Source organism: Sciurus carolinensis, chromosome 3 (assembly GCF_902686445.1).
Source record: "Sciurus carolinensis chromosome 3, mSciCar1.2, whole genome shotgun sequence".
NCBI lineage: Eukaryota > Metazoa > Chordata > Mammalia > Rodentia > Sciuridae > Sciurus > Sciurus carolinensis.
Window position 1 is genome coordinate 141,525,644 of NC_062215.1, and position 20,029 is coordinate 141,545,672.

The 20,029-nt window shown below is 32.6% G+C and overlaps 1 pseudogene; it reads right to left on the reverse strand.

Moving 5' to 3' along the window:
• Positions 1–14,709: 14,709 nt before the first annotated feature.
• LOC124979511 (E3 SUMO-protein ligase PIAS2-like) lies at positions 14,710–15,523 on the reverse strand (annotated as a pseudogene).
• Positions 15,524–20,029: the final 4,506 nt, after the last annotated feature.

The following is a 20,029-nucleotide window of genomic DNA, read 5'->3' on the forward strand; positions in this document are numbered from 1 at the left end:
GATCATATCAAATATATGCAATTTCTGTAAGGAAAGCTAAATTTTGAATGCTATGATTTATATTGGGGAGTGTATGTTTCAAAAATGAGAAAACACATAATGCTGTACTGTTGTAGTTTAGATATGAGGTGTCTCCACAATCTCATGTGTGAGACAATGCTAAAATATTTCCAGGTGTGACTTTGGAGTTTATATTTTGTCCCTGGTGAGCAGAACTCTCTGTTCCCTTAGTGCCACCAGGTTCTGCCTCACCTTGAGCCCAGATGAAGTCAACCATCTATGGGTAGAAACCTCTGCAACCTTTAGCATGAAATACATTTCTCCTCCTCTAAATTGTTCTTGTGAGGTCTTTTGGTTACAGCAATATAAAAACTGAATAAAACATGTATTAAACATGACCAAAACTTCTCTAGAAGCCAATTTATACTGCACTAGCACACAGAGTAATTTAGATAAAGATGGTTATAATAACATTTCATATTGCATTCCAAGGACATGGGTATAGTTTGAATTTCTTGAGATGATAAGGAATAACTTGGTAAGGGGGACTTGAATTTATGTCAAATGAATAGTAACTGACAGAAAAGGGGATTTATTTAGAGAAGAGATTAAGCCAGAGGATTTGATAGTTTTCTCCAAATATTTGAGAGCTTATCTCATGAAATTGGTTCCATTCTGGTTTTGAGTATTTCAACAGAAATTGGAACCATGGGCAAAATTTACAGAGACAGATTTTTGGTTCAACAAAAAGATACACATTTTATTTCATGAGTTAGAGGTCCATTAAGCTGAGGTGAGCTGATGAACTAAAGAAGGAAGTATCAATCCAGCAAGCACAAAAAGGCATGATCCTTACCAAACAGGTAGGATTGTTTGCTGAGCTACAAATCATAAAACAATGATTTGCACGCCATTTAAATATTCGTAATGTATAGTCCATTTAATATAAGACCCTTTTGGAGCTCTCCAAAGGTAAGACTTTTATGACTTCAACATATCTCCTATAGTTTCTTTGGTCGTCCTTAGATAGTTATGGCAATTCTTACAATAAGCAGTTTAAAAATCTCAAATTGCATTTGTCATGTAAACTTAAGATGGAACCTGTAGTAGAATTTATGTCTGTATTGGTACTGACACCTTCTCTCCTCTCCTTCCTCTAGGTGTCAAAAACCATTATAAGCTAATTATGATGATAAGTACTGAGACAGAATTGTAGAAGTGAAATAAAATGTAAATGAAGAAAGATGATTCTTAAACTGTAGGATACTATCTGAGTGGCCTCCAGATAGGCCTTAAAAGATACATGAAAATAACTATGTAATCCTTAAGTTCTGGAAAATTTTATTATAAGATTTATTTTATTTTCTTTAAATGTTAGTGGCATCCCATTTGTTTCCAAATCCCTGGAAACAAGGTGCTATGGCTACAGATATGCACCTCTTTAGAATATGAGCTAATTCAATGACAGCAGCTCTTGGAAACACCAAGTATGGTCTTTATTACTAGCTATGCAAAAAAAATTGAAGATAATTTTTTCTATTTCATCCTGTGCAATGATATCATCATTCAGCAAACGAATCAGTTAATAAGTTTTGCCATCTCAACTATGAGGAGAAAGATTCAAAGGTGATGACAACTGTTTTTAAATCATCCTGAATATGCTATTACTATTTTTATACTTATAGAAGCTTTCATTTACGTGAAACATTGGGCATGTCTGAGATGTGGAAACTTTAGAAGGTGTAGGGTTAGAGTTTTAGAAGAAAATTAAGGAAGTATATATTTGTTTTTAAAACAAATGAAATGAAGTTTCCAACTATGTTTTCCATTTGTGAGCAGTATTTATTGTAACTTCACGTACCATTTAAAATTCAATGCTACATATTTTAATATAAAATTTACTGAAAATTATAGAAATCAATCTTTCTCTTGAATCATTTTTATGCATAAAATTAAGGATCAATGTTTCCTTTCAGATTGGATAACATTCATCTCCCAGAGAGGGAAAATACCATCACACAGCAAATCAGTGGAAGTTAATTATAGAATTTCTCTTACAGAAATGTGAGGAACAGAGAATTTTTGAAAGACAATATTCATACAATGTTACTTCTCATTCCGGTACTGCTATCTGGAATATAAACAGAAGTGTTAAAAGGCATTTGTATTTGAAATATTTCTCCAAGTAAATATTTACATGAGACAACTTTAATTTTCTAAAATTAAAAAAAAAGCCTGGCTTTGAAATATCAGCATCTACACAAAGAAAGTGATTGTCTAAACTTAATTTCAGAATACCTTACCCATTTTCCTTGAATAGAAGAAACTGCTACCAGGAAAGGCAACAAAATATAAGCAAGAGAGGTTTATATGAAATAGTTTTAAGAAGAAAATAATGAAAATAGACAAGTATGTAAGATATTGCTTTATATTTTATTTTTGGGAAAATAGCATATTGAAAGACTGGGGTAAAAGGCAAAGTGCAGTATTTCTTTAGTATTCATAAAATTATACACATATGTGTTTGTGTCCTTGTAACAATTTTGCACTAATACAGAAACTGTTATATGTTACAATAAAGATTTGGAAACCTGCAGAAGGAAAGGAGCTATTTGCTTTTAATTTTATTTCTTGTTGTCTTTGAATTATTTCATGGCTATATATTACTATTATTATGGCAAATAAATGAAGAAAAATAATAGCTATTAAATAATGCTCTATAAGATAATTCTTCATTGATATAAATAAAATTAAATTTACTGTGTCATAGTAATTGTAGAAAAATGTTTTTGCATTATTTTGCTCTACAGTATAATGAAATAAAAATAAAGATAAGAAACACTGATTATTAATTACCACTTTTTTACTGTTCTTTATTGTAACAGGATGGAATAGCTACAATGTATCTTAATCAATGAAATTTCTTGATAATTTATATTTGGAGACAACAGCTATTTGCTGCAACCTAATACAGACTTGCTTTTGGCCTGACACAAAAAGCTTTGTCTTAAAGTGTACTATAATATTTGTTGTTGTTATTGATTTTATATTCCAAGAAAAATGATACACAATTAAAGATAAATAAAGGAGAACACTTTGTATATAATTAAGTAATGGTCTCGTTGATTGATATCTTAAAACAGAAGATAAAGATTGGAAGTTATAACTTTGTTAAACCACATCGATAATGACTGGCAAGATTAGAGAAGAATTTCAAAATTGTGAGTATATTGCTTCAAATGAAAATGTTTTTGAAATATATGAAATGGTGAAATTCCTTTGAGAAATAAAATTCTATCTTTTATAGTATATGACCATCATTTTCATTAATAGTTGACTTACCAACATATATAATTGCATTGGTTTGTTAAAAAAAATTATCTCATTATAATTAATTAATTATAGATTAATTATAGATTAAATGAGGATATGTATTGATATTAGAAAACTACCATGTTTACTTAAAACAAAAATTAAAAATAACAACATTCATACCTGAGAAAGTTTTAGACTTCATGGGGTCTGAATCCTCTGCATTCTCTTCTCTTGCAAATCTGTCTATCCATAGAAATGTTAAGGACTTTTTTTAAAGCCCATAACTTCTCAGTTAGTCTCCATTGATACATTAAATTATGATTTTTTTGGCAGTCGTATACAGTACTAATGACATGTATAGCTTGCCTGAACAGACTTGTTGATTGACAAATCTTGGGAAAAATATGCAGCATCTTAGACATCAACTTATTTTTTCCAAGAAATGAAAATTAAATATTTTGGTATTTTTCTAGTTTAACTTTTCCATTTCTGATGGTAACAAAAGATGTTGAAATATACTGAAATCCAATAAAGATATTTTTTCAATCAATTATAGTACTATGATTTCAACTTCCTAAATTTATATACATGAAAGTAATCCTTAAAAGACTGGTATTATTCTCTAAAATAAGCTTTGTATTTTCATAAAGCTTGTAGAATTGGAGGGGACTGAGGTACAGTCTAACAAAGAATACTTCATTTCTTTCATGAAGAAACAAAAGCAGAGTTCACCCTCCCTGACAAATACATGTTAAAATACAAATATACTATACTTGCAATATGAGAATGAGTGATAAACTACTTATTTCATGATATGTATAAGGTGACATTAAAACACTGCAAAATTTTATTTGAAGCATATACAAAAAGCAGATAAGTAAATTATTGTTTCTTGTTCAATGAATCTTTGGATCCTGATATTCTATAATATCAAATAACTTACTGAAATTTTTTGTTTACTTTAGATTTGTTAGTTGTAACTCTTCAAATAATAGATACATTATGTCATTTCCAGAAATATGGTGAATAAGTTGCTATGAATGTACTATAAGTAGTTTAAAATTATGCAGAACAATTGAATTTGAAGAAAGTAAAGAAAGAAAGAAAGGAAGGAAGGAAGGAAGGAAGGAAGGAAGGAAGGAAGGAAGGAAGGAAGGAAGGAAAATAAATAGAACTAGTGAGATTTCATTAGTGAAAAGACTACATAATGATGGTATTAATTCTATGCAGCTCAAATGGTTCCAGCATTGTAACATCAAGGAAAGAAAATGACATAAAGTAGAGTCCTCATAACAATCCAATCTGCCAAAGTGAAATTCTTCTGAGCTGAAGAATAAGTACAATTTACTTAAACTGCAGTAATCAAAACAGTGCAATACTGGCATAGAGACAGTCATATACACAAAGAGAATATATTTGGGAGCCCAGAACTATGTCCTTGACATACTGCTAAATGATTTTCAACGGAAGCATCAAATCATTTAATGGGGAAAGATGGTCTTTTTAAAGAATGATGCTATGATAATTGTATAACCACATGCAAAAGAGTGAAACTTGACCACACCTTTCAAGATATACACAAATCAAATAAAAAGGATCAGAGACCCAAACATAAGAGCTAAAACTCTAAAACTCTTAGAAGAAAACATAGTGGAAGAACTTCGTGATAATGAATTTGGCAATGACTTCTTGTATATAGCACAAAACACTCATGCATTAAAAAAATAGATAAATTGGATTTCATCGAAATTAAGAAAATGAACTTTTGTGTATCAAAGAACACAGAGAGAGAAGGCAACTCAGGTAATGGTAGAGAATCTTACAAATAATACATCTGCTAAGGGTAAGTATCCAGAACACACGAAGAACTCTGCAACTCAACAGCCATAAAATGAATAACCAAATTAGAAATGCACAAAGGATTTGAATAGACATTTATCAAAGTAGATAAAAATGTAGCCAGAAATCACAGAAAAAAAATAGGCATTGAGGAACTGTAAATCAAAACCAAAAAGAGAAATCACATAAAACTTACTAAGATGGCTATTATTAAAAACAAAAGCAATGATGTGAACATAACAAGTGTTGGCAAGGATACAGGTAAATGGAATCTCTGTGTTTCTGGGGAGGGTGTAAAACAGTACAGCTTCTTTAAACACATAAAACAGATGGAGATTTCACTCAAAAAAAAAGTGGAATTATCAAATAATCAAGCAATCATAGGAAGCACAGACTTGGATAGATGTCTGTACATCACATTTCACAGTAATACCATGCAGCAATAATCAAAGAGTGAAAGCTGCATATGCATCCATTAATGAGTGTATGGAGAAATAAAGGAGGTAGATACACACAGAGTGAACACTATTCAGATTCCAAAAGAAAATTCTGGCACATGCTGCAACATGGATGAACTTTGAAATCATGCTAGGTGAAGTATGGCAGACAGAAAAGGGTAAATATCATATCAATCTACTCATACGAGGCACCGAACGTTGCATTCATAGAACAGAAAGGGTGTGGCTGACAGTGACTGGGAAGAAGGGACAGAACGTTATTGCATCAGGAGGAGGAGGTTCAGTTGGGAAGAGGAAAATGTTCTGGAGATGGAAGGTGGTGATGGTTGTACCACACAGAGTGTACTTCAGGTCACGGAACTGCATACCTGAAAGTGGTTAGCAAAGGTATTTTTTATGTTACCTATTCCTTATCACATCTTTTAAAAAAAAAACCAAAACTCAGTGGAATGATAAAGAAACTTGTGGCATAAATATATTCTATGTAAGACAAAAAACAATTTAAAAACTATATATTTGAATTTATATATTCAAATATATAGTATACATATGCCCATAAATCGAAAGGCATATACATGCCATGATTATTCACAAAACTGGGAAACTCAATTAAAAAAAATGAAGATGGGATCTTAGCAATGATTTCATAACCATGGGTACAAAGAAGTACAACTGGAAATAGTATGGAATATGAAAAACTTCAATGATGGTTACGAGAGGCTAAGGAATTGGGGGAGAAAAGAACAGAGAAAGGATGGCCAGAGTATACTAAGTTACAGTTAGATAGCAGTTAGGGATTCTAGCTATGCTGTATCATACTAGGGTGACTGCAGATACCAGTGTTATGTGTATTCCAAAAAGCTATATGAAAGAATTTTAATTACTTTTACTATAAGTAAAAAGTAATTTATAGTATTTTTACTATAAGTAAAATGAAACATGTTTAAGGGGATAAGTATATTTAACCTGGTTTAAACACTGCATAATATGTACATCTATCAAAATGTCATGATACTCCATAAATATGTACAGTTTTATGATTTTTATATATTAGTTAAAATATTTAAATTTAATAAAAAAATTAAAATAATTAGAAGTCATAAGATAAAAAATCACCATGATGGAGAAAGCAAATACAATAAAAACTTTGTTGTTTTTGAACTACCAAAAGTAGAATATTTGAAGGAAACCAGAGAACAAATATAAATTTTTTTCTACAGATTAAAATGATGAAATGTGATAAATGTAAATGTAAGCTAATATTATGATATAACAAAACAATAAGAAAAAAGAACACTCAGAATTAGCAAAAAAGAGAAAAGAAAAACTTGAAATTAAATCTCAATAGATAAACAGCAAGAAAACACATTCCACGCCTAATTTAAAAAAAATAAAGAAAAAATGAAAAAATATTTAGATGACTATGTATTTTAATATTTGGTAATATTTAAGTGTGTAATTAAGTAACCATGTAGTAAAAAATGAAAATCTACAATTTAATTATATTTACAATAGAAATTAAGAAGAAAGGAAAAATTTCAACTGTAGTTCTAAATATTTGAAGTGAAATTTGGTATTGGGAGGATGATTTTTTTTTATGCATGCACAATATGCCACAATGAAATTCACCATTTTGAATAATTAATATGTGATAATAAAAAAAGAGTGATGTAAGTTTTCAGATCTAATGGACTTACTGATTCCTGAACAGGATTAACACAAACAGAACCAAAATGAGATAAAATGGCATAGCAACATTCAGAAACATTTATTGTATTTTCATATTAATTATGATTTTATGCATGAATTTACAAAAATGTGATAAGAAAAGCTTATTGCATTTGTGACTTTAGACTTGTTACCAGCATGGACTATTTCTTTTTACTCCAAAACTTTGGCAATCATTCCTCCACCTCTGTTTCTTTTGTTTCAATCAATGTAATTTTGAATTGGTAATAGGTTTGATCTTCTTCATTTACAAAATACTTTTAAGCTGGACATGGTGGTACTTGACTGTAATCCCAGCTATTAGAGAGGCTTAGATGGTGCTATGTCTAGCTTGTGGTCGGTCTGGGCAATAAAGTGAGAACCTGTCTCAAAATAACAAGGGAGAGGGAGGTAGCTCAGTGGTAGAAAGCCCCTAGGTTCAATCTTTGGTACTAAAAATGAAAACAAACAAACAAAAACTACAATTTCTGAGAGGGAAAAATAAAAAGCAGATATGTATATCAGATATTATCTAATACATATTTTATATCATAAGAAGCACTGAGCATTCAGAAATGTTCATTTGAACTAAATAAACTAATTTTAGCTGAAAATTTATTTTACTTCAGTTGATTCTGTTTTCAAAAATATTTACTTTTTTTCAAGATATTAAAATCCAACATGATCAAAGTTTGTTTGAATAGCTATTTACTTGTTATGAATATTTATGGCTTTTCAGTGTATAATTATGAAGTATTTTGGGATAAACGAAGCAAAGACTTCAATCAATTAACTCCAATGAATTTTACTTATACAACAATTATGAACTTATACACCATCTTAAACCATGCTGCTACCTTACAATTTTTACTTGCTTTCTAAAGTTCACAAAATATCTCTGTGAAATCCTTAAAATTCTAAATTCATTTTTTGATTGTTTCTTTTTGGACCAATGCTTCTATCTCTCAGCAGAATTAAAAAACAAAAAACAAAAAGCAACTCTTATTTAAGTTAGTGTTCTAATGTTTCTGCCAGACATAGTAATGAAAATAATTTGAATTTTAAATTGACTTTAATGTCATTACTAAGTACCCTTTTGAACAACCTTTCCATTCTACTAGGATAATATTTTTTTACTGTGTTTTCAAGATGCATTTCCTGCCAGACAATGTATAACCCGAAGACTTAAGAAAACATATATATTGCTAGATATGTTATGTTGTATGTATCTACTGGCAATGTGGCTACTTAAAATCCAAAACCAAACATGCAGGATACATACTCATTTTGCACAAAGTCAGTCCTGAGATAATAGCCTATTAAATGATATTTTGTTTTTATTTACTTAACTAGTTTCTTATGTTTTCTCAGAATTGTGACAAGATACTCACTGACACAGCATTTTACTTTGTGAGCGCATATCTACATTACCAAAGTACACACTAAATTAACATTGTAAAGATTTTCTCTTTTGATCTGTTCAGAGTGCTTGGGGAGGAGGAGAGCAAACCATGCTAAACAGCATGCATTGCTGAGTACACTCAAACACTGAGCACACGTTATTATTATTTTCTTACAGCCAATACCACAGTGGCAATTTTTTTTTTATTTTACTTTTTTCCATTTTGTTTTACTTTCCCATTCAAGATGGTAAGTACCTTTCCTAACTGAAATTTTGTGAAAGTTTTATTTTCAGGTGATTCAAATATTATAGATGAATGGGTGGTGTTGACTAATGTGAAGTGGAGAAGAATGTGTTCAGGGGAGGTTATACAGATCAAACCAGCATCCAGGGTTAACTCACCCAAAAACAATGAAAACAATTCAATCACTCAGTGTGTCTTAGGAACAGGCAGAAATCATTATTTTAATGAAAATCAGAAGTTAATATTAGAATGAGATTGGTATCATGTATAAAACTTTCATCAAATATTGTTTTGAATAAATATATTGAGAATCAGTGTGGTATAGTGAGAGGAAAAAAAAAAGACTATAATGTTAGATAAAACTAGATTTGAATCCTGATTTTGCCAATAACAAGAGAAATAAATTTATAAGAAATATCATTTACATAATTGGCAATCTTTCTTCACATAATAAATGTGTACTAAAATTTCTTTTGTGAAAGTCTAAAAATTAAATGAGATTGAGAACTATAAAGTTCATGTAGGTGAGCTGGACCTTACAAAGTGCCCCATCACCACTGTTTCATGAATATATATTTTAATAACAGCATATTTACTTTTAGGTAGGGAACACTCCTTAGACACTGATTGTGTTCACTGATAGATTGCCTTTAAGTTTTAGACATACAGTTATGACTAAAGGGTGCATGTAGGAAAAATAATAACATGGACTTTATTGCTATACTTGTAAAATGAAAGTTCTCTCAGGACAAACTTTATAGTCCATTAATTTCACATCCTAGAGCCAATTACTGAATGCCAGCAAGTTCAATGGCCAGCTGCATACTTAAGTTCAATGCCCTTTGTGCTTAAGTGTGATGCTTTAATAAGAATTAAGAAATATTCTAACCAGTAGACATGAACACTGGACATTTATATTGGTGAGGTTAAAGCAGGTCAGATGTTAACAACTGCCATCAATAGGGTTTTTGGTTTGTTTGCTTTTGCAGTAACATTGAGAAATGTACAATGCTATGATGCCTTAGGGAAGCAGTAAAGTTTTATACTTTGTTATCACTTCTTGCTTCATTAAATTCCATAACCTGTCCGAGAAGAATAAGGATTTGATGTGAATGCAGATCCTGAAGGCTCTGTAGCTGAATGCCCTCAGCTAACCACATTTTTCTCAGCCAAAAGTTGAGCTTTTCCTCAAGGGAAATATGAACTGTGCATTGTTGCTAATACCACAGAACTGGCCCTAGTGGAGAATTCTGACAGAGTGTGGAAAAAGGTTTTACCATATCCCAGACTGACAATACCAACATCAAAACTTAACAGCTGTTTGATGGAATATTACAAAAATAGTTTGGCAACAAAAAATCCCACCTCTAGCCATGTTGAAATTATATTCAAAAGAGGCTATTTTATGTGAAAGAACATAATGTTTAGAAAACATTTCTCCTTAATATTTTTACTCCCCACTTCAAGGAGATTTTCTAATGCTTTGGAGTAAAAAACTAAATGTTTGCTGAAATAATGAATGGACTTATTTATAGGTGTATATCTAAAGTCATTAACCTACAGACTATTCCAGAAGTAAAGGACATATTTAAGTAATGCCAGTTATGACACTGAGCACAGAATCACTAGGATAAATTGCATGTGAATTTTCCAGTACTTGGTTTAAATTTCTTTAAATTACATGACATATACTATCTAATTTATCTCCCTTCTTCATTATTTGTTCCATATCTTCATATGACTATATGTGTATTTCAAGCATCTACTACTCTCTTACAGAGAGTAACTAATATTTGTTGACTAAATAAATGTAATATTTGGAATATAGCACAGGGGTAACAAGGGAAGGCTAAATCTTTCTCTTTGGTCAAGTGATCACAAGGAGTATTTGTGACATTCTTCTAATCTGAAAAATACATGTAATAAATGGTTTCCAATCTATCTATATTTACAAGAGAATGGAATATTAAAAATTAAAGCATGAATTTGGAGAAAACATCAGAATAAAAATTTAAATGAAATCTTATGAATCTAATAATTCTCAAGAGTGGTTCTGAAGGCATTTTGCTATGAATTAGGGCATTAGGGTTTAATAGTCATCTTAATCTTGTTCTCCAAATGATTGATTTCACTCAAAAAGAGTTCCACCTCTGTTATTACCTTTAAGAAAATAAAATTTCCTTAGAAAATAATTGCAATAATTAAGACAGGTAAATCCTGAATGTGTAATGCTAGCCGTGTTTTGATACCTCATGTTTACTATGTCCTCATCCTTTGACCAAATGGCACATTCTGGTGGTGGCTTGCATAGTGTAAAAAACAGATTTCTTGCCTTAAGGATCTTTCAACCTGAGTAGTAAATTCTATTACTTTATTTTCTCAGGTGGTGGCAAAAATTCAGGCTCTGGGGATTGTGACGCAGGTGTATGGTCTAATAGAAGCTAATGCAAGGAAACATTTTTTGTTTGTTTTTTCTCAGTTTAAAAGCTCCCTGAAGGCAGAGGCTGCTGGATGATCAACTACTCAGATTTGCATTGACCTTGTGTGGTGTTTCCTGCAGGCATTCAAGGGACCTGCATCCTTTTCTCTCTCCTAAGAATAAGAAGTTCTAAGAATATCATTTTACTAGTCATTTCTGATAGTGAATAGATTTTATTAACTGGCATCTAATATTAATTTTCATAATCCTTTCCTGTTGAGGAAATCTGGACGCAGGATTGCTTGATACACAAATTCATCCTTCCTTCCTTCCTTCCTTCCTTCCTCCTTCCTTTAATTCTAAACATTGAACCCAGCGGTGCTCTACCACTAAACTACATTCTTAGCCCTTTATAATTTCTATTCTGAGACAGGGTTTCCCTAAATTGCCAGGGCTGGCTTCTAACATGTGATCCTTCTGCATTAACCTCCCAAGTCCTTGGGAATATAGACATGTGCCATCCCACCTGGCTTGATACAAAATTTTTGTTTTAAAGATGCCAGAATTAAAACATAATAAGTGTGTTGGATGAAATCACTCATAGAAAAAGAATTATAAATTAAAACTGAGTTCCATAAGAATTTGAAATCAGAGTAATAAAACACAAGCATCTAGATATGTGAAACTTTAAGCTCATACATTGAAAACACTCTTTAATAGCTCTTTTCCTCCTGCTGCTGTCAAAATTACTTCAAACAGTGGCCTAACTACGCAAATCTATTCTCTTCCAGTTCTGGAAGTCAGAAGTCCTTTTCTGGTTCACTGAGCTAATGACAACGCTATTTCCTTGTGGAGACTCTGAGGAGAGATCCTTTTTATTTGCTGTTTCTGGCTTCTAGAGCCATATGCCTTCAATTTCTTGTTTTTCCCCTTCCTTCATCTTAAAGTCAACAATTTTAGCATCCTCAAATCTATTTCTGTGGTCACATTTAGGATCTCCCTGACTAATTATGTCCTTCTTCTAAGATTTCCAATGAAAACATCAAAACCACCCACATAAGCCTGGATAAGCTTGCCAACTCAAGGATTTTAACTTACATCTGCGAGATTTCCTTTCAATGTAAGACAAAACCTACAGGCCATGGACGTGAAAGGGGATAAGGGACATTGTATAGCATACTGTAAATTCTCCAATATTGAACATGAAGTGTTAATCTTCATAGTAAAAGTACACATAGCTTGTACTGGTGAAGAAAAAATGATTGAAACTTTCTGTTCAACATCATTTGTTTTTCACTTATGTGTTAATCAGTGTTTATTTAATGGTATCTTATAATTATAATAAATGCCATTATCTGGCATTTCATTATATTATATAGGTTCAAATCTCCTGGCAAAGGTTTCAGACATTTAATTCTTATAATCGGGGGAGGAGGAGTGGAGGGAAAGAAGAGATACTAAGGAATGAAACTAACTAAATTAGATGGTGGTACTCAGTGCGTGTAAGAGTATATGACAACAAACACCATTATTATATATAATTATAATGCACTCATAAAAAATAAATTGGAAAAAAACTGGAAAAAATTACCCCCCCAATGCTTACGTTCATTTAACATAGCAAAGTTTTATTTCTGAAACCCAAATCATATTATAAGACATGAACAATTTAACTTGCATTAACTGAACAAATCAATGTTAAGTGACATGTGCATCAGTTACAAAATGTGCATAATATTTAAATTAATATGTTCTGAGATTTAAAGGAGTGTAACACTGCTAATTTAATAATTCCTGCATAGGAAATCAATCAAAATCTGGTTATCAGTAAAACTCATCTTCCATAAAATCAGAGAAAAATTTGAGAAATATCAATAAAACATAAACTAAATGATAGGAAATAGCACTGATCTAGGAATCAAACACTATATTTAAACCTTGGTATTGTTTCTTATCAGATATATAGCTATGGGCAATATATTATTTTTATTTTCAACTACTCTGCTTCTTGGTAATGTTATATATCATGATGTCTGAAAAAACCGGAGTAAAGAATAGAGTAAAAGATAGAAAACAGCAAAAGAAAGAAACGCTGTCTTTAGAAAGTAAAAGAAATTTCCATTTTCTCCAGGAAAAATAAGGTGTGGGTTCAAGGAATTGTTTCCCTCTGGAATCTTAGCATACTTATTGTCCTGTTTCCTTGATCTTACACTCAACCTTTTACATCAGGGCTGTCAAGAATAGTAATTCTACATTTATTTTAAACTTTAGAGAATGCTGATAATGTCATCTCTTGAATTTATGAATGTACCTATATTTACTTTCTCTGTTGCTATGTCTTCACTCCATTACTTTCTTCCTGTGCAGGATTATCCCCTATGGTATGAAGAATTAACACTGGCCTTTTTATGCAAGTTTCTTTTTAATATTTCAACTGACTTTTAAAATTATCTTTTTATTAGTGCTTTATAATTGCACATAGCTGTGGGGTTTGTTGTGACAGATCCATATTTGCACTCTTGCAAACTTTTGCTCCATTTCATTTCTAAGTACTTCCTATACCCTCACCTCCTTCCCATGCTCTAGAGGTCTCTCTTTGATTTACTTTTTTTCATTGGTACTTTATAATTGTACCTAAAGTGGGGTTCATTGTGACATGTTCATGTGGGCACACAGCATAATTTAGTTGATTTTATTCCCCAGTACTTCCTCTGTTTTCTCCTCTCCCTCCCTTCACTTGATCTCTTTCCTCTACTTTACTGTTCTCCTTTCTATTTAATTCACTTTTGATTTGAGAGAATATTTTGGTTGGTGAGGGAATTCTGTTTTGGCAATAGCCAGAATGTTCTTTCTTCCACCATTTTTTGCCCAGAAGTCATCCATACGTTAATGTTGCCTTTGGTTTCATTTTTCACTTTTGTCCCTGATTGTTTTAAAGACTTTCTTTATTTAAATGTGAAATTGATTCATTATTTAGATTTTTTTTCACCAATGATGATAACACGTTTTTATGCTGGAGCCATAAATCTTAACAAAATAAGATTGCTACGTGGTGGCAACATGTATAAAACGTTTAGCACTTTAAAATTTTTATGAAACAACTTTGGAGCACCATTCACATCTCGCAACAAAGCACTAGAAATAATAAGGCAGGCAGGCTTCATCTCAAAGTAAGAAAATTATTTTCCATTTGATAAATGCAACTTATTTGATTTATCTTGTACTTACTGTTGCACACTATCAGAACATAGTCCAAGTAGTTCATGATTAACATCATTTCTTTGCTCTCCTGGAAATCTGATGACAAGCTCAAAGTTGTCATGGGCTAGAATGGTACTGAGTCATCTGATAATGAAGGCAGAATAGCAGCAGGAGCAGCCAAAGTCACACTGTATACCTTATAATAGATGATTGGTTCATGAGAATCATTTGGTTGGGTTCCTTTGTGTTTTTAGCATAAGATATATTTTCTTTTTGCAGGAGAGTTTTCCTCTTCTTTAGAAGAGTTTGCTATTATTAGGCCAATAACATCTGCTTTCTTCTGTGCTGTCTCACTGGCTGTCATCATTGAACAAGGCTTACTAAGGACACTTGAGTTTTCTTTTTTTTTAATGTGATTGGCTGGATTCTTACACAGCTTTCTACAGTCTCATTAGACAGAAAGAAATGTCTTCCTGGAATCTAATAGCATCACCATCAGAATAGTTATTGAGATTTCCTATAAAAGGTAATTTAATATTAGACTTTCATAGGCAGCTTTTTTGTCACATACATGCCCAGTGCAGGTGGGCTTCTTCTCATTCATTTGAAGATAATGGGAAGCATCAACACAGTGCCGCTGTGTACACATTACTACATGGCATAGGAGAGAATCATTTCTCCGAAAGGGCACATGATGGACACTTGTAGGAATTTCACAGTCAGGATCTGCAGTGAGGTTTTCTTTAAGTAGTTCTCTGGAATGGGCATGGTTTCTAATTCATAGACTATTGGAATAATTATCTTCTTGAGGACAATTTGTCTGTGCTAGTCAAAATCTCAGGTGAACTTGGACTGTATAATCTGTCTCACCTTCTGGCAAAAATATCTCGCTCTTCTGAGTAACCAGTATAGTTTAGCTCATTCAAATCAAAAACCATTTTAGTCTCAGTAATGAAGATGGGTAACTTCTTTTTTATTTCATTGCTTAAACTTTTATTCTGTTTAATGTTTTTATTAGTACAGTATAATTCTGTATAATAGTAGGGTTTGTTTTGGCAATCATACATTCACAGAATATAATTTGCCCCAATTCAATCCCCAGTACTTCTTTCACTCTGCTCCTCCCTCTTTCCCTTTTCCCTTTCTTCTACTATGTTATCTTCTTTTGATTTATTTATTTTTTTTAATTGGTGCTTCATAGATGCACAAGAAGGCAGAATTCACTGTGGATGGGTAACTTCTTGAGGAGTCAAAGCAAAAGTAGCAAAATCTTCTCTTGAAATTGCTGAATACTATTTTGAACAAAACTCATGGACTTGATGAAAATAATAAGAATGTCAAAATGACAATTTCTTGTGTGGAAGACACCAGGGATTAAACCCAGGGACATTCAGCCACTAAGCCCACACCACAAACCTATTTTGTTTTGCTTTATGAGACAGGTTCTTGGTAAAATTATGGAGCCTGCTTTGAACTTGTGATCATGGACAGGTTTTTAAACTGAAAAAAAGGATGGTCAGGAGGAATTGAATGAGATGGATGTTGCATCTCCAATTTGGACTTAATACCTTGGAACATCACAGGACCAATAGCAGGAGATGGTAAGTGCAGTGTAACTGAAGTGGAAGGCAATGTGTGGACTCCATCTATGACTGAGTCACATTCCCCAGGAGATGAGCTAGCACTCAAACTCAAGACTGATGATATGATTGTGAATAGATTGGGAAGCCCTTCAAGAGTTCATGAACATCAGTGTGTTGGTTAGTTTTCTAACTTTAATAAAATATCTGAGATCATCTGTTTAAAATGAAGAAAAATTTATTTGACTCACAGTTTCAGTGGTTTCAGTCCATGATCTATTGGCCCTTTTGGCCTTTGTCAGTTTGGTCCTGTGGCAAGGATGCATGACAGAAGCATATGGTGAAACTCTTCTGCTTCTGACTGGAGATAAAAAAGAGATAATAAGGGACCAGATTCCCACTATCCCCTTGGAAGGCATGTCTATAATGACCTCAGACCTTCCACTAGGTTTCACCTCTTAGAGATTTCCATCACCTTCTAGTGGTGCCAAGTTGAGGATCAAGTCTTTCATGCATGGACATTTGAGGTATATTTAAGATCCAAATTGTACCAATCAGCATCTATACAATTCTCAAATCTTAATCTGTACCAGAGTTGCAGCAGCTCTTCAGTAAATGCAATGCCCTCATCAAGGGTCATATTTACCCCATGTTTATTCTATCCAGAAAATTCTGGTAACACTCATAGTTCTGAAACCCTAAAATGGAGAACCATACTCATGGCACTAAGAAACTCTTAAGGTTTAAGGTTAATGATTGAAGGTTGGGTTCCAAAAAGACCACACTTCTCTCAACAGTGTTGTGAAGCACTCATAGGAGGAGGGAATCTTTGCTGTCCACAGACCTGAATAAACAGTAGCATTAGTTAGTAGAGAAGAAGAGAAAGAAATTCCTAAATGCAACTTCACATTTCAGAAAATAATTTTCCACCAAGTGGGTAGCATGTAGGCTTCTGAGTTGACATAGACCCATGCATCCCTTACCATGGTGGAAAATAAGAATGCTGCTTTTCCACTTTGACCCTCAAAAAGAGAGGGGAAATGGGGCCACACACTCAGTTCCTGCTCTGATGCAGAACAGGGCTTTGACTCAGTCAATCCACCTCTGAGGAAAGAAAAGGCAGTGGCCCTCCAAATTGCCTCTCGCTTCCCTCCTTTCCCCTCTCCTATGATCTCTGTCTTTATTTCCTCACCTCCATTTCAAAGACTTCCTTTTTCTTGTATTGACTTGTAATAATTTGCTTATATATAAATGTGTGTGTGTGCACGTGTGTGTGTGTGTGTGTGTGTGTGTGTGTGTGTGTGTGTCTGTTCAGGGAATATGTTACATTTAACCTGCTTGGATTTACTGTATTTCTTGAATCTTTCCTCTTATTCTTAATATTAGGGATTTTAATTTCTTGTCATTATCTCAAACACCTCAGAAATGGGTTCTGTTATTTGGTGTGCTTGATTATTTCCTTTGCAGGTTATACATCCCAAGTTCAGTAATCAAGTTCAGTAATCATTTTATTGAATTTGGATCTTATATGTAAAAGAGTATGGAAGCTTACTGTTTTATCTTCCATCAGAAAGAATTCAATGATTCTTCTACTAAGATAGTATGAAGAGACAAATTTGAATCATGAGCTGAATTTGTTAAGGTTCTTGTAGTATTGGGTAAAGACTGAATTTATCTTTGGTTCATTCTAGCATCTAGGAAAGCTGCCAGCTAGGTGGATATTTTTATACAAAGCAAAGAGATTTTGAAAATTTCCACTGAAATTCTCAAAGGTGTTTGGCAAAGCTTTTGAATTTACTGCTCAATGCATCTCTGTATTTTGGAAACACCTTATAGTGGACATTTAGCAATAGGCTTGAAGCCTTCATGTCTCTCTAATCACTTTAATACCAGCTGAAGCAACCATGGAAAGTTCTGATGACTTATTTTTGCAAAGTAGTTTTTTTATGTCAGAGGTCAAGCTTGGATTCTCAGATTCTAGTTCTCTCAGGTTGTACTTTTCTTCAGAGAAAAGGAATAAAAACCTGTTTGAGGAACTCTATCAGTTGCCATTCTTTTCTTTTGCTGTAAGTAAAGAAGATCAAAAATTAATTAAAATATTGTATGTCTTTATTTTAAAAAGAAGTCTGAAAGTGAAGTAGCTCCAGAGTCTGTCAAATCATTAACCTAATAATATGACCTAAGGACTTCATTTCTTCATTTCTTTTATTATGCAGTCTTTTTTTCAGTCAATTCAATTATGCGTTTTATTTTCTTTTTTAATATATTTTTCCATGTTTTAATTTGTTCTAATTAGTTATATATGATAGTAGAATGCACTTTGACATATCATATATAGATGGAGTATAATTGCTCATTCTTCTGGTTGTACATGATGTAGAACCCCACTGGTACATAGGGTCATAATGTCTGATTCATTCTACTATCTTTCCTACCCCCATACCCCTCCCCTCCACCTAATCTAAAGTAACTCTATTCTTCCCTAGCTCCACGCCCTTATTTTGAATTAGCATCTGCATGTCATAGAAAACTTTTGACTTTTGGTTTTTTGGAATTGACTTATGTCAGCATGATATTTTCCAGCTCCATTCATTTATGGGCAAATGACATAATTTCATTCTTCTTTAAGGTTGAGCAATAGTCCAATATATATGTGTGTATATATATATATATCCATTTTCTTTATCCATTCATATGAAGGGCACCTAGGTTGGTTCCATAGTTTAGCTATTGTGAGTTGACCTGCTATAAACATTACTGTGACTGTATCACTTAATATACTGATTTTAAGTTCTCTGTGTATAAACAGAGGAGTGGGGGATAGCTGGGTCAAATTTTGGTTCCATTCCAAGTTTTCTGAGAAATTTCCATACATCTTTCCATAATGATTGCACCAATTTGCATTCCCATCAGCAATGTATGAGTGAACCTTTTTCCCCCCACATCTTTGCTAACATTTATTGTCATTTGTGTTCTTGGTAATTGGCCATTCCGACTGGAGTGAGATGAAATCTTCAAGTAGTTTTGATTTGCATTTTTGTAATTGCTAAAGATGTTGAACATTTTTTCACAAATTTGTTGATTGATTGCTTTTCTTCTTCTGTAAAGTTTCTCTTCAGTTCCTTAGCCCATTTATTGATTGGTTTTATTTTTGTTTTTGCTTTTTTTAGTGTTAAGTTTTTTTTACTACTTTATATATTCTGGAGATGAATGCTGTATCTGAGGTGCAGGTGGGAAAGATTTTCTACAATTCTCTAGGCTTTCTCTTCACGATATTGATTATTTCCTTTGCTGAGAAGAAGCTTTTTCATTTCAATTCATCCCATTTATTAATTCTTAATTTTACTTCTTGCCCTTTAGGAGTCTTGTTATGGAAGTTAGATCCTAGACCAACATAATGAAGATTTGGGCCTACTTTTATTCTATTAGGTGCAGGGTCTCTGTTTTAGTGCCTAAGTCTTTGATTCACTTTGAGTTTCATGCATGGTGAGAGATAGGGGTTTAATTTCATTTTGTTACATGTGAATTTCCAGTTTTCCCAGCACCATTTGTTGAATAGCCTTTCTTTTCTCCAGTGAATTCTTTTGGCACCTTTCATCTTCCAAATTATCAACTGATTTCTTAAATCACTTAACAACTTAAGGTATATATCCTTCTATTGTATCCAAACATAAAAAAGGGTAAAAATTACATCATACTGGAAGACTTGCCTTTATTTCATTGTGGTATACTTATGTATATGTTAGTCTTTGCTGAACAACAACAACAACCATGTATTTGCCCACAAATTTGCAGAATAACAATTAACATGGGACTAAGTTTGCATAACCTGCCTTTAACTAAGTGAGCTTGCATTTGTAGTCA